This window comes from Cnephaeus nilssonii (assembly GCF_951640355.1).
Source record: "Cnephaeus nilssonii genome assembly, chromosome: 23".
Classification (NCBI taxonomy): domain Eukaryota; kingdom Metazoa; phylum Chordata; class Mammalia; order Chiroptera; family Vespertilionidae; genus Cnephaeus; species Cnephaeus nilssonii.
The window spans coordinates 2,080,442-2,089,725 of NC_137094.1; the positions used below are offsets into that span (position 1 = coordinate 2,080,442).

General features: G+C 49.0%; 1 pseudogene across 1 annotated transcript; it reads left to right on the forward strand.

Annotated features, from left to right (window-relative positions):
* The first annotated feature begins 2,188 nt into the window (after nucleotides 1–2,188).
* Nucleotides 2,189–3,112, forward strand: LOC307094652 (protein SET-like; annotated as a pseudogene). Its single transcript, XR_013815297.1, has 2 exons — nucleotides 2,189–2,983; nucleotides 3,023–3,112. The product of XR_013815297.1 is annotated as a protein SET-like (transcript).
* Nucleotides 3,113–9,284: the final 6,172 nt, after the last annotated feature.

Sequence of the window (9,284 nt, forward strand, 5' to 3'; positions counted from 1 at the left end):
AAGGACAAGATGGGGCAGAGGTCTGGTTAACTGGAACAGACTGGAAGATCTCCCAGGAGAGGTGCGTGGGGAGAACTGGGAGAGATCCCCCAAAGAATATATGCTCAGGCAAAAAATGGGAGACATCTATAATACTATCAACAACCAAAAATACCTATCAATTTTTTTAAATAATATAGCCCAACTGTGTTGCTCAATAAGTGAGCATTGATCTATGATCCATGAGGTCATGGTTCTGTTCCTGATTAGGGAACATACATGGGTTTTAGGTTCAATTCTCAGTGGGTGAGGGTGGGGATGCTCAGCAGTCACCTAATCAGTGATTCTCTCTCGTCATTCATATATTTATCTCTCCCCTCCCTTCCTCTCTCTAAAATCAATAAAGATATATTTTTAAAGTATATACATATATGCATAGTTCATGGACATAGACAATAATGTGCTGAGTGCCTAGAAATAGTGGGGGCAGGGTAGAGGGAGGCAAATGGGGATGAGGATGGGGGAAATTGGGTCTATTTGTAATAGAGTCTACAATAAAAAATATAGTTTGCCCACATGGCATCGCTCAGTGGTTGGGCATGGACCCATGAAATCTGGTTGGATTTCAGGTCAGGGCACATGCTTAGGTTGGGGAGTTCCATCCCTGTAGGGGGCATGCAGGAGACAGCTGATTAATGATTCTCTCTCATTATTGATGCTTCTCCGTCTCCCTCTCTCTCTAAAAAATCAATTAAAAAAGAATAGTGTTAAAATTTATGGGAGTGGAGTAGGGGGGGCAATGTTAAGATATGTACACATATAATACCTTAATAAAAAATGGGAAAAAAGAAGTGCTAACTCCAAAGGCTCTGTAAGGTCTGAATGGGATTACTTATGTGAGCACACAGTAGGACTCAATAAAGCGTAGCTATTAATATGTAAAAGAAAAAAAAAAGAATAAAATGGCCTGGCCAATGTGGCTCAGTGGATGAGCATTGGCCTATGAACTAGAAGGTCACAGTTGATTTCCCATCAGGGCAATGCCCAGGTTGCAGGCTCAATCCCCAGTAGGGGGCATGCAGGAGGCAGCCAATTGATTATTCTTTCTCATGATTGAGGTTTCTATTTCTCTTTCCCTCTCCTTCCTTTCTGAAATCAATAAAAATACATTTAAGAAAAAAAAAAGATAGAAGAGGAAACATCAGAGAGACTAGGTGAGGCTCCTTTGACTCTCTAGAAACATTGTGGGAAATAAATGAGCCAAAGTGAGGCTGCTGTTAGCTCACTGGGTATTTAGAGTAAAGGAGGCCTTGATTCAGGGGTTAGGCAAGGAGGAGCTGCCACTGCTCATTGCTACCCTGGTTGCAGGTTGCGTGGGATCCCTGAAAATCTTAGGAGAGCTGGGCAAGCGTGGTTCAGTGGTTGAGTGTTAACCTATGACCCTACAGGTCACTGATCAATTCCTGGTCAGGACATATGCTCAGGTGGTGGACTGGATTCATACTGTGGTGCATGCAGGAGGCACCCTATCAGTGATTCTATCTCATCATTCATCTTTCTCTCTCTCTCTCTCTCTCTCTCTCTCTCTCTCTCTCTCTCTCTCTCTCTCCTCCCTTCCTCACTGAAATCAATAAAAATATAGTTTTGAATGTATATTTTAAACCAATTACACTTACATCAAAGTTTAAAAAATAATTAAAACTTGCCACTTCCCATTATTTTACTATTTTATCATGAATGTTCTTGAGTATATTTTTACCTAATGCATCAGCATGTTGGAAATAAAATATAATGATGTGCTACTGAAATATCCTAGCAGGCCCATGTTCTGTCCCAACATTTTGTCATTTTGAAACTAATCATGATGAGAGTATTTACCACCAGGAATAAATGGTGGAGAATGTTAGCAACAGATTTAACTTAAAAGTGTATCATGCAAGAGAGCATTAAATTGTGCATAAGATAAAATGTGGGAAAAAAAAGCAATTGTCCTTCCAGTATTCAAAACATACTGTATAGTTCCAAATGGAAAAGAAATCAATTGAGTCCTTAAGGAATGGGTGAAGTGAATAGAGATGTCTTAGATGCTGAACTGCCCTCCTATTGGTTAAATCCTAAATTCAATTTAAAAATTGAAAAAGTGAGTGCTCAGAGCGCCTTTGAGCCTGGCGACTTCTCATTAATCAGATCCTAGGACTTGCCTCACAGCATGGCCCCCAAACGCCAGTCCTAGCTCCCACCTCAAACAAAGAAACCAAAACTGACTCAGGCCCCAAGCCAGAAAAGAAGCCGACCACTCCGGTAGTGCTGAAGGGAGAAAAAGAACAGCAAGAAGCTATTGAACATATTGATGAAGTACAAAATGAAATAGACAACTTAATGAACAAGCCAGTGAGGAGATTTTGAAAGTAGAACAGAAATATAACAAACTCTGCCAACCATTTTTTCAGAAGAGGTCAGAATTGATCTCCAAAATCCCAAATTTTGGGGTAACAACATTTGTCAACCATCCACAAGTGTCTGCACTGCTTGGGAAAGAGAATGAAGAGGCGCTGCATTATTTGACAAGCGTTGAAGTGAGAGAATTTGAAGATTTTAAATCAGGTTACAGAATAGATTTTTATTTTGATGAAAATCCTTACTTCGAAAATAAAGTTCTCTCCAAAGAGTTTCATCTGAATGAGAGTGGTGATCCATCTTCAAAGTCCACTGAAATCAAATGGAAATCTGGAAAGGATTTGACGAAACGTTCAAGTCAAACACAGAATAAAGCCAGCAGGAAGAGACAGCATGAGGAACCAGAAAGCGTCTTTACCTGGTTTACTGGTATTCTGATGCAGGTGCAGATGAGTTAGGAGAAGTCATCAAAGATGACATTTGGCCAAATCCTTTACAGTACTACTTGGTTCCTGACATGGACGATGAAGAAGGGGAAGGAGAAGAAGATGATGATGATGATGAAGAGGAGGAAGGGTTGGAAGATATTGATGAAGAAGGGGTGATGGTGAAGGTGAAGAAGATTGAGATGATGATGAGGGGGAAGAAGGAGAGGAAGATGAAGGAAGATGACTAATGAACACTGATGGATTCCAACCGTTTTTCATTTTCTCCAGTCTCTGGGAGCAAGTTGCAGTCTTTTTTTTTCCTTTTTCTTTTTTTTCCCCCTCTTGTGCTCAGTTGCCCTGTTTTTGAGGTTTCTTTTTCTCTCCTTTACACCATGGTTCTCACCTTATTTGGAGAGGGAAGGGTGTGCCTTGAGAAGAATACAGTGGGAAAAGAATCTTTGCCCCTTTCTGTTCCAAATTCATTTTTTTCCCTTCCTGTCTCAAGAAAAACTTAAGGGAATCAACACCACCGTGCTCTGTGAGAAAAAAGAAAAATCTTCTGCTCCCTTAGCTTTGCTGGGAGCTGGAGGTTGCTAGGCCCTGTGTAGGAATGCATAGAATTCTTGCTTTCCCCTCCTTTCTCTGTATACTGGGCTCAGAGATTACACTGTATCTCTTTGTGAATATGGACAGTTAGCATTTACCAACATGTATCTGTCTACTTTCTCTTCTTTAAAAAAAGGAAAAAAAAAAACTTTAAAAGGGGGGGTGGTTATAGAAGGTGAGCAAAGGGTGGGTTTGAGATGTTTGGATGAGCATGTTTAAGTGGGCATTTTGACAACATGGCTTCTCCTTCAGCATGTTTAATTGTGATGTTTAACAGACATCCTTGCAGTCTAAGATGGCACTTTTAAAATAAAATTCTCTCCTAATGATGACTTCAGCCCTGCCACTTGATGGGAGAATCAGCAGAACCTATAGGATCTTATTTGAAATGGACATTTCTCTCTTGTAATGTTGTTCCTGTTTATTTTTAAATTTTCTTTTTGTTTCACTGGAAAGAAATGATGATGCTCAGTTTTAAATGTTAAAAGTGTACAAGTTGCTTTGTTACAATAAAACTAAATGTGTACACACACAAAAAAAATTTGAAAAAGTTTCTGACCAGAACTTTCAACAAAAGAGATAAAGGCAGTGTAAATGCATAAAGAATTGCTCACAATAAAAAATTTTTATGGAAATGAATTTAAAATAAGTTAACACTATACTGATTTTTGAACCTACAATTTAAAAATATTAAACATTGCATGTGTTTATAGGGATAAGAAAATACAATTTTCATTATTCTGTGTGTCTGGGAAGGCAAGGGGAATGACCATTTTAGATGACAGTTTTGCATATCTTCAAAAGCAAAACACGCACCTACATGGTAACATTTAGATAAGTAAAACATACATTTATATAAAGAACTGAACACAATATTTCCAGAAAATTTATTTATAATACCCTATACATGGAAATAACAAAAACCATAGACAGATCAATAGATAAAGTTTTTATACACAGAACACAATACTACTCAGCAATAAAAATAACATTTCACATAAGCATTAGTGTTCAATCTCAAAATAAATGTGTAGCATGAAATATACCAATATTTATTAAAGAATAGAAACATTATAGTGCTTACAATATTACAGAAAATATGAACTAATCTTGTAAAGGAAGGAAAATCAAGGAATGCATTTAGGGATAGGGAAGACAGAAGACAAATTATAAAAGAAGGAGGTAAATATAGGGTGTAGTAAAGTAGCTTTTGAGTTGTTCTATGGAAATTAATTCAACAATAAATAAATAATAATACGAGTATACACTCTTCCCTGGCCATTGTACTTCAGTTGGTTGGGCACCATCCCTTGCCCTGAAAGGTCACTGCTTCCATTCCAGGACAGGGAACATACTTGTCTGGATGCCCTGTACGTGATGTACAAGGAGGCAGCTATTTGATTTTTCTCATATCAGCATTTCTTTCTCTCTCTCTCCCTTCATCTCTTTTTTAAAAAGTAAATGAATATATTTTAAATATATAAAATATGTATTTAAAATACAGAATAATCTCTTTTTTATATATACTCACTACTGTAACTCTGCTTTTTCCCTAACCTGCATGTGGGTGAGAGATAAATTTATTTCACATGTGATGGTTTTAAAGTTTGATCCGTTTGTCTAAGCTCAACAAATAGTACACATTAGAAAAGTGCATTTTGTTGCATGTCAGTTATAAATATACCTAAATAAAGCCTTAAAAAGTGCTTCCAAATGAAGACCTAGATGTCTCTGTCTTGCTAGAAAATTACAATGGCAACCCTATATGTGCTCTACCATCTCTTTCCTAATTTCCTGGGAGGACCTTGCCTCATTGGTAGCAAATATTGCAAGCAGTGAAGACTATTGTCATCGGAATCAGCATGAATGCTGACTGGTTACAAAAGACACATCCTTGGATTGAGTACAGGATTATCCTTCCTCTAGCTCTGAGATCTTGCTGATCAGGAAACCTTGAGGTGAATGCCCTAGATCAGTGGTCGGCAAACTAATTAGTCAACAGAGCCAAATATCAATAGTACAATGATTGAAATTTATCTTGAGAGCCAAATTTTTTAAACTTAAACTATATAGGGGAGAAACCAAGATGGTGGCATAGGTTAAACACCTAACCTATAGCCGGACACAACAATTTCAAAAACACAACTAAAAGTCAAAATGGACATCATCCAGACCACAGGAAAGCTGGCTGACTGAAATGCCCACAATTAGAAGGAAAAAGAAAACCACAAGGAAAATCAGAGAAGCCGTAAAAGCTTGAGGTATGGAGACACGGGCGGAGACACGAGCCCGCGCGCGTGCGGGGAAGACGGAGCCGGAGAGGAAGGGGCGGCTGACGGCCTGGCTGGCGTTCTCTGGCGGGAAGGAGATAAAAGCGCCAGATTGTGCTGAACCCCAGCTCCGACTGCACTGAACCCCATTTCCGGGCGAAACCCTGGGAAGCCGGGCTCAGGCTGGGGAAGTCTGGGCTGTGGGGAGGAAACACTGAGGAGTTGCGCCTGAGCCGCGCACCGGAATGTGCGCAGAGGAGGGTCTGTTGCCTGTGCTGCTGGATTGCCCTAGCGGGCAGGAGACAAAAGCTCCGGACTGTGCTGAACCCCCAGTTCCAACTGCACTGAACCCCAGTCCCGGGAAAGACCCGGGGAAGCCAGGCTCATGCTGGGGAAAGCTGGGCTGTGGGGCAGAGGTGCAGAGAGGCGGCGAAGAGCAGAGCACCGGAGGCGCGCACGGGATTGTGCGCGGAGGATGGGCTGTTGACTGTGCCACTGAGTCGCCCTGGAGGCAAGGAGACAAAAGCGCCAGACTGCGGTGAGCCCCAATTCTGACTTCACAGAAACCCAGTTCCGGGCGAGAATCTGGGAATCCAGATTCATTGGGGGAGAGACTAGACTGTTTGGCAGCGCGCGAAACTCCAGGGCGCTTTTCTCTCAGAGGTGTTTGCTGGGAGTACAGAGGGACACAGGAACCTCATAGGGCGGGGCTGACGGAAAGCCACGGCAGTAGGCTCCGCCCTGTAACTCCGCCCCATCCAAGCTGAACACAGAGGCTTTTACAATTTTGCAAGTCTAGTTGAATGGGGCTGTCTCCCGGCAAAGACACAGCTGATCCTCACAGCCAATTGGAATGGAGGTCACATCCTCCCAGTGTACCAACAGCAATCAAGGCTTAACAACACCAAGACTTTGCACTCAGCCCACAAAGGGGGGTATCAAGAGCGACCACCTAGGGAGATTGGGGAAGCTGAGCGATAGGGAGGCAGCCAAAAGGGGAAGACACCGAAACAGGTCACGAATATAAGGGATGCTGTAATTCCTGCTGAGGGGCCACAGGCAGTAGCTGACCTACACTCCATTGGAGACCCAGAAACGAGGGCATCTAGTGGTCGGTGTGAGATGACACCAGATTTCAACCACTCCCATAAGGGACACATTCAAGAGGCAGACGCAGTGAGCGCCAAAACCTTGCTGCACCAAGACCCGGCACATAAACGTGTCTCCCACACAGCAACTCTTCCTTTATAGTCACAGAGGGTCCGCACGGCCAATTGGCCTGGAGGACAATTCCTCCCAGTGACACCAACAACAATCAAGACTTAACTATACAAACAAGGACCAAGATGGAGGCATAGGGCAGAAGCCTGATTGCTGCCTACCACAACAATTTTGAGACTATGACGGGAGAGCAGAGCAGACACCATCCAGAACCACCGGAGGGCTGACTGATCAGATGCTCTACAACTAGAATAAAAGAGAAGGGTACGTGGGATGAAGCTGATGCCGGTGACCCAAAGACCACACTTTAAAAACTACGGCTCAGGCGACACAATGGCGGCCTGGATCGTGCTCGGCGCAGTTCCCCCAGCGGTCTCCGGCTGAGTGGAAGGCTTCACTCGCTGCCGAGCACGGACAGACGAGCCCCTGGGAGACATGGGGTGGGAGACTACGCGCTTGCTGACCTCCGAGTCCTTCAAGAATCTCAACGCCCCGGAAGCGGCCAGGTGCGCACGCTCGGCGACCGGCCACAGCTGCAGACCCAAGGGCCGACGCAGCCACCCCGGACCAGCCCGCCGCCGCGCACCGGGCACACCGGAGCTTCGCCGAGCCCGCCGCCCAACGAGTTCTGCGGTGGCTGCCCTGGAACTCTGAGAAAATGGCCGAAGGAATTGCTGAGAGGGAATTGACCAACAGGAATTGGGATCAAGAAGACGAAACCCCGCTGGGTCCCGGATCCGGGTGAAGCCGCGTGCCACTGAGTCCGGGTGAGGCTGGGAACTGGGTCAGGGTGAGGCTGGGCCCCGGGTCCGAGTGAGGCCACGTACCCCTGGGTCCGGGTGAGGCTGAATCCTGGGTCTGGGCGAGGCCGTGTGCCCCTGTATCCGGGTGAGCCTGGGTCGCGGGTCTGGGTGAGACCGTGGGCCCCTGGATCCGAGTGAGGCCACGCGACCCTGGGTCTGGGAGAGGCCACGTGCCCCTGGGTCCGGGTGAGGCCACGTGCCCCTGGGTCCGGGGGAAGCTAGATCCCAGTTGCGGGCGAGGCCGTGTCCCCCTGGATCCGGGTGAGGCTGGGTCCCGGGTCCGGGTGAGGCCGTGGGCCCCTGGATCCGGGTGAGCCTGGCCCCGGGTCCGGGTGAGGCCGTGGGCCCCTGGATGCGGGTGAGCCTGGCCCCGGGTCCGGGTGAGGCCGTGGGCCCCTGGATGCGGGTGAGCCTGGCCCCGGGTCCGGGTGAGGCCGTGGGCCCCTGGATGCGGGTGAGCCTGGCCCCGGGTCCGGGTGAGGCCGTGGGCCCCTATATGCGGGTGAGCCTGGCCCCGGGTCCGGGTGAGGCCGTGGGCCCCTGGATCCGGGTGAGCCTGGCCCCGGGTCCGGGTGAGCCTGGGTCCGGATCTGGTTGAGGCCGTGGGCCCCTGGATCCGGGTGAGCCTGGCCCCGGGTCCGGGTGAGGCCGTGGGCCCCTGGATCCGGGTGAGTCTGGCCCCGGGTCCGGGTGAGGCCGTGGGCTCCTGGATCCGGGTGAGCCTGGGTCCCGGATCTGGTTGAGGCCGTGGGGCCCTGGATCTGGGTGAGCCTGGCCCCGGGTCCGGGTGAGGCCGTGGGCCCCTGGATCCGGGTGAGCCTGGCCCCGGGTCCGGGTGAGCCTGGGTCCGGATCTGGTTGAGGCCGTGGGCCCCTGGATCCGGGTGAGCCTGGCCCCGGGTCCGGGTGAGGCCGTGGGCCCCTGGATCCGGGTGAGTCTGGCCCCGGGTCCGGGTGAGGCCGTGGACTCCTGGATCCGGGTGAGCCTGGGTCCCGGATCTGGTTGAGGCCGTGGGGCCCTGGATCTGGGTGAGCCTGGCCCCGGGTCCGGGTGAGGCCGTGGGCCCCTGGATCCGGGTGAGCCTGGCCCCAGGTCCGGGTGAGGCCGTGGGCCCCTGGATCCGGGTGAGCCTGGCCCCGGGTCCGGGTGAGGCCGTGGGGCCCTGGATCCGGGTAAGCCTGGCCCCGGGTCTGGGTGAGGCCGTGGGCCCCTGGATCCGGGTGAGCCTGGGTCCCGGCTCCGGGTGAGGCCGTGGGCCCCTGGATCCGGGTGAGCCTGGCCCCGGGTCCGGGTGAGGCCGTGGGCCCCTGGATCCGGGTGAGCCTGGCCCCGGGTCCGGGTGAGGCCGTGGGCCCCTGGATCCAGGTGAGCCTGGGTCCCAGATCTGGTTGAGGCCGTGGGCCCCTGGATCCGGGTGAGTCTGGCCCCGGGTCCGGGTGAGGCCGTGGGCCCCTGGATCCGGGTGAGCCTGGCCCCGGGTCCAGGTGAGGCCGTGGGCCCCTGGATCCGGGTGAGCCTGGGTCCCGGATCTGGTTGAGGCCGTGGGCCCCTGGATCCGCGTGAGCCTGGCCCCGGGTCCG